The sequence below is a fragment of the Patagioenas fasciata genome, chromosome 13, assembly GCF_037038585.1.
Source record: "Patagioenas fasciata isolate bPatFas1 chromosome 13, bPatFas1.hap1, whole genome shotgun sequence".
Lineage (NCBI taxonomy): Eukaryota > Metazoa > Chordata > Aves > Columbiformes > Columbidae > Patagioenas > Patagioenas fasciata.
The window spans coordinates 24422762-24428761 of NC_092532.1; positions in this window are offsets into that span (position 1 = coordinate 24422762).

The window sequence follows — 6000 nt, forward strand, 5'->3', positions numbered from 1 at the left end:
TTATTGTGTTTTTAACATCACATGAACCAAGTGAATATCCTTCCACATTTATTCAGAGGAGATTCTGTGCAATGTGGATTTAGAAGCTCTCACATTCAGTATTGTGTGGACCATGAGGATTTAATAAGCTCCAATAATGTAAGACATCTCTCTCTATATAAGGGCTCACAGTAAGTTCCTCGGAGACTCAGCTTATACCCAAGTGCAGAGTCCGGGGGTGCACGTCAGTGAAAACCGCAAGCAGCATGGAAAACGTTGTGTAAGAAAAACATCAGTGAAAAAGGTAATTTGTAGTTGAGTCAGCTTCTGTGGGAGTAACCGAATGGTCATGGTGCGTTCCTACCCCTACTCCACAACCCTTTTTTTTGGCAAGGAGATGAGAAAATGGCAATTAAAACATGGCAAAGCTGATATAAGCTCTCTGTATATGGGTATACAGAATTATACTTCTATGGTATAGGTTTACTAATTTGTGGGTTATTAGCAGAAATCCTACTGTGGCACAAAGATCACGCGTTATCTTTTCAGAAAGCGCTCCCCCGAGCCCCCAGGTTCGGGCAACGCGGCGGGGGCCGCCGGGCACGTCCTGCGTGGCCCCCGAACTCCGCCAGGGGGCGCCAGGGCGCCTCCGGTGCCGGTCGCTCGGGAGCGGTCGCGGCCGGACCGCCGGTGCCGTTCGCAACCCGAGATGCCCCGGTAGGAAATCAGGCGCCATCAGTGTAAAAACAAATAATAATGTGACCGCTCCATCCTCCTCCCCGTCCTCGCTTTCCGATCTGCGTCACCCGGAACGACGCTCGCTGCGCAGGAGCCCCCGTGGGAAGGGAAAAGCTGCCCCGGGCTGTGCTCCCCAGGGCGAAAGTTCTCATTCCCTTCTGGAGCCACTGTCCCCACACGGTAGCTGGCCCAGATGCTGCCGTGCAATGTGCCGTTTTCCCCGGGGGACAGGCGCCCCGCTGCTCTGGGTTTGCCACGCCAGGCAGCATCACTCAGCGCTAAAGCGCAGACCGGCAGGCCATGGGTTTTTGAAGAACATTTCCCATCATAGCCACGCTGAGTTCCAAGCTCAGGCAGCTCTTTGAACGGCACGCACCCTGCCTGTGGGTGATCGACTGAAATGGAGTCTATGGCTGGCAACTTCTGTCCAAAATGCTCTCCCCGCCCTTACAAGAAGGCAGGCAGGGCTGTCACAGCTGGGAAAGCTGCCGTAAGGGCAGGTCTGTGCCTGCAGCGGGGAAGGCGCTACTGCTATGATTAAATACCTTGATTTGCTTTCTATTGCATTTAAAAACCAAAACCAAAACGAAACAAACAGAGCAGTAAATAAGGAATCAATTGCTGAGGCTTTAAAAAAATTCACTACAGAAAGATCAAAGATCTAGGTGGAATATGTAGATAGTCCCCACCAAAACAAGCTGGCCACAGTCGGGGCCGCATGCATTTTCAGGCGGCTCCTTCATGTCCCCCGCCAGAGGCCGCGGGAGCTGCTCCCACGGCTCCCACGGCTCCCACGGCTCCCACGGCTCCCATTCTCTGTGGCTCCTCTGCTCTTTTCTCCTCCAAGGACAGGTGCGATTCGCTTCCCTGGAGACCTGCGGTGCTGGGGGTGAAGCAAGGCCCTGTGCACTGTTTATGAACTGCAAACCAGCACAACTCTCGTCTTCTCAGAGTGGCTTCGGCTCTGTTTTTCATGGGTGTGTTTGGTTCGGTTTAATTCACGACCATTTTCAACAACCTGTTTGCATTTATGGAGATATTCCTCACCTCAAAAGAGCCTATTGAAGGGCTCAGCCAGGACAGCCGACTGAAGGAACATACTGAAAACAAAAAGCAGCTGAGCTTTTCTCCGACTTGTCTCTTATCTGGATTCAGTTTAAGGCCTGTGCCCTGTTTTTCGCACACTAAAGCTGAAGCAGTGCGAGACTGCTGTGATGTTAAGAACAATTCCTTTTGAAACAGGCAGGATTTACTCCTGTTTGGGGACAGAACACTCCATCCACTTTTTTCTTTCTGCCAGCTGTTATGTCAGTAATGAATGGAAACTGGCATAAAATCCACGTAAATGGGTAAACCAGAAGCGTTTTACCTCAGCGTCCCTGCGATCAGGCCGTACATCTTAAGGACGCCTACTGAGGACTCAACCTCGTCCTGAAAGCCAGCGTGGCCGCGTGTGACTCGGACGTTCGCATCTGGTGACGTGTGCTGCGCAGCACCGCTGCCGTTCCCTGCGGAGACCGCGCCTCGGCGCGGCGGCAGCCCAGCGCCGTGGCTTTGGACAGGGAAGGTTGTTCTTGCTGTAGCAGTTACAGAGCTTTCACACTGGAGGCTCCTTGACCCCCATAGATGGAAACTTACATGCAAAATCAGGGAGATTAATTCAAAGTACAGTCTCTGATCTAAAGCACATGTCAATTTTTAACGTCAATAAATAGATGCTATTGCTGTTGAAATCTGCTTTAAGACAGACCTGGCTACTTGAAATGTGCCTCGTGGCTGTGAAGACCGGTACTCGTCGGAGGGGTGGAGGAAGGACAGGTGTGTGAGATGGGTATGCCTAGCGGTAAGTTTTGTACCTCGTGCCCTCTAAGGCCATGGGTTTAGACCCCAGCAATTTCCTCTCCCCTTTAGCTTTCCGCTACCACCCGGAGTGGCAATCGTTTTCCTGAAACCCTTATTTTGCATTAAGTTAGAACAAAAATGGCAGTAGAAGCGGCAGAAGTGCTCTTTACTGTTGTTTCTGATCTACACAGAAGTAGTAAGCCGAAGCAAACTTACCGGGAGACTGAAGTTCAAGATAGTCTCGTCTGTGTTAATTCCCCGCTGTCAGTGAAATCTGCAGAGAGAACAAATCCTGTTAGAATTCACAGTGCTTGTTTAATCGGACGTTTGTGATTATGCCAAGAGTTTATTCTGGTAGGAGCACACGCGGGGTGCCCTTTTTCATACTGCAATTCGCTATTGTGGGGTTACAAAATGAATACATTTGTGTGTGTGATTTTACAGCTAATACAGCATAATGCACCAATGTTTATCAAGTTACATTTGGTGTCACAATCTAGTTAAAGAGAGTCAGCTCTTGATGCAGAGGCTGTGAGGAGGAAAAAGTCACTCCTGTAATCTCTTCAAAGTCTAACACGATTAAGAGGCTGACCCTTCTCACACCAGGCTTAAGTATCAAAATCTAATTAGAATCTCATTACTAACCATATGTCCACAATCTACTTCAACTTGCCTGTCAGTATTTTTAGGGCAACTCAATAATATCTTTAAATTGGGCATACAGTGGCAAATTTTCTAAGAAGTGGAGAAGGCAGCTTGGGAAAAAAAAAAATGTAGAAGTCAATAGTCCTACAGATAAAAGGTTTAGAGGAAAAAGTCTACAAAATTTAGCAAAGCTGACCTTCTCTTGGTGCTGACATTACTTTTGCTTTAAGGTATATCTCACAGATACAAAAATTGGCCAAAAAAATCAGTTTCAGGATTATAACTAAATAGTTAGACCTCCTTCAACCCTAGATGTCTGAGTCATTTTGTATACTGACCTAGCCCAAGCAACCCATGTCAAGGACTCGTGAGGAAGCTCCAGACGTGCTGCATTAGGGCACCTAGTCTGCGACATCTATGAAGTCCTTGGAGACAGCAGAGCGGACAACAGCTGTTGAACCCTTCTGGGAACAAGACTCGGATGTCATCGTGCTAGTTTGGACCAATTTCTCAGTTAAATTTTGCAATTTAAAATGAATGCTTGATGTTCTGTTTAAAATCAGAAATGACTCGAAATGCAATACCCCAAGTCTGAGTTACTGGATTAAAATAGAATTTGGATGCAAATTTTGCAGGCTGAGGGCATCTCCACAGGTTACTTGTACCAAAATAAAACAAAATAAGAAACCTTAGCTAGGTCTAGATATCTCTGCTAAGCCAAAGGAAGAGGCTAGAGTTTTTCTTGTGTTGAACACTAATTTATCAGCACAAAGACATGGTTCTTCACCCTGCTTGGTTTGCCATCGAAAACTAAACAGACAGTAGCAAAATAAAAATCCAGCTGCTCTTTTAGTCAGCAGGTCCCATAGTCCAGTGTTCAGATAACCCTTCTTTTCAAAAGCACAATTAAAATACGCCGGGTTCAACATTGTCTCTGTCGCCGTGCCGGGAATGTGAAATACAACTCGTCTCCATCATTGCCTGATGGCTCATGCACATCCCCAGGGAGAAGCGGAGATTCCTCATCTCTGCTCTCCGCAGAACAAGTCACTGACTCTAACACAGGTGGTGCCGTGGCCACTTCAGGTGCTTGAGCTGAATGAAGTAAATGAGCTTTTCTGCAGCAAGGAGAACTCATATGGTTTTTATTATATTTGTCGTCTTTTTTTTTTTTTGTAATAAATGCTAAACACGTTATGAATGGACACAACTTCCATTAACGTCACTGGAAACTGCCATCATGTATGTCATGTCTCTAGCAGCCTCTTTAGCTGCTTTTTAGAGCCTTCTGAATTTTGAAAGAAAAGAAGGGTGTGCTCAGGGTGCTGAGGGGACGTTTCTCAGCACGTGCCGTAGAAATAGGAGCGGAACTGCGCAGTTAAATGTTGCTAATTTTTCCACATTTCAAAATGTGTTATTTATGCGTTCCCTGGCAACTCCATGAAGTTTCATATTTAAACACACGCTTTCAGGAAGAAGTTTGGTTTTCCCTGAATTGATACACTTCAACAAAAGGTCTCTTGAACAGGTCTTGCCAGATATTCAGCATATCACTGTGACCAAACATGGATAGAGACCGTCAGTAGTGCCACTCTGTGGCCCGTTTGCCTGGGTACTGCTGTTAGACCTAATACACTTTCTAGTGCATCCCATCGTGGCCGGCTCCAGGCTGCTCTCTGCACGCTGCTTGGCTGTGGGCCCTCGCCACTTCGGATGTTTTGGACCATAAGAACAACGAAACCCACCCCGCTGCTGAGTGGAAAAGAGTCCTGAATAGCCAGAGGGAGCACCTGGAGGCACCACAAGTGATGTAAATTCCCAGGCACAGAGAACAGCAATGCTAATTAGCTGGTAATTAGCTACTAATTGGCTACAGGGTTTCTATAGGCCAGCAGTGACTGCCTCTCAGGTCTGCAGCTCTTCTGATGGGTATTAATACCACCTCTGGAAGGAAGGCTCCTGTTTTCTCAAGACTGTGGCTGTGTTTTTGGGGTTTCTGCCTAGTGCAGCTTTTGGTGTGGTTGAAATTGAGTCTCTCACGTCCCAGAGCTCCCTCCTGGACAGTGAAGGTCTCAGCAAAGCTCAGTGCTGCGTGCCAGCCGTGTCCATCTGTGGTGAGTTGTTTATCTTTTAATGCTTTATCTCTTTGGAAGTACTGGTTGTCATCTGTGGCCTGTAAAGAACTATTTGCCTTACTGTTCCTTAAGAAAACAAACGCTGCTTCTCACTGTCCTACCATCTTTGGTGCTCGGAGGACTTACGATTTTGGGATTTTGGTTGTTCTGTGAGGGAGGAAGCACTAAGTAAGCTCCAGTTTTGCTTGAGTACTAAGTTGCCTCCAGGAAGCTTGTGGGCTTTTGTTTTGAGTGGCCATGTTAGGGTTACAAGCTCTTGCTGAAACCACATTTTAGAGAGGAACTTGGAGTTTTCGGGTTTGGAAGGGACAGGGTCTGCTCGAGGCTATGCCAGCAGCACGCTTTCCTAAGCAATGCAGAACTCAGCAGAGAAGATGGTGACTCGAGCTTTTCCATGTGCTGAACAGTCTGCAAGACGAGCAGAAACTGCAGAATACATGTGCTATAACTTCACATGACTTTATCTTAGGATTTCTTAATCTGTAGTTATACTGTGATAAGGGGACTTGAATTTTTATTGTAACTCCTTATACACAGTAGGTCCCATTGAATGGATGTGAATTCTAAGGGACTCTGGCACAACAACTCCATTTACCCTATGGAACTTTCCAGCAATTAGAAAAGTTGACACTACCATGCCCATGCTCTCTTGAATGGGAGC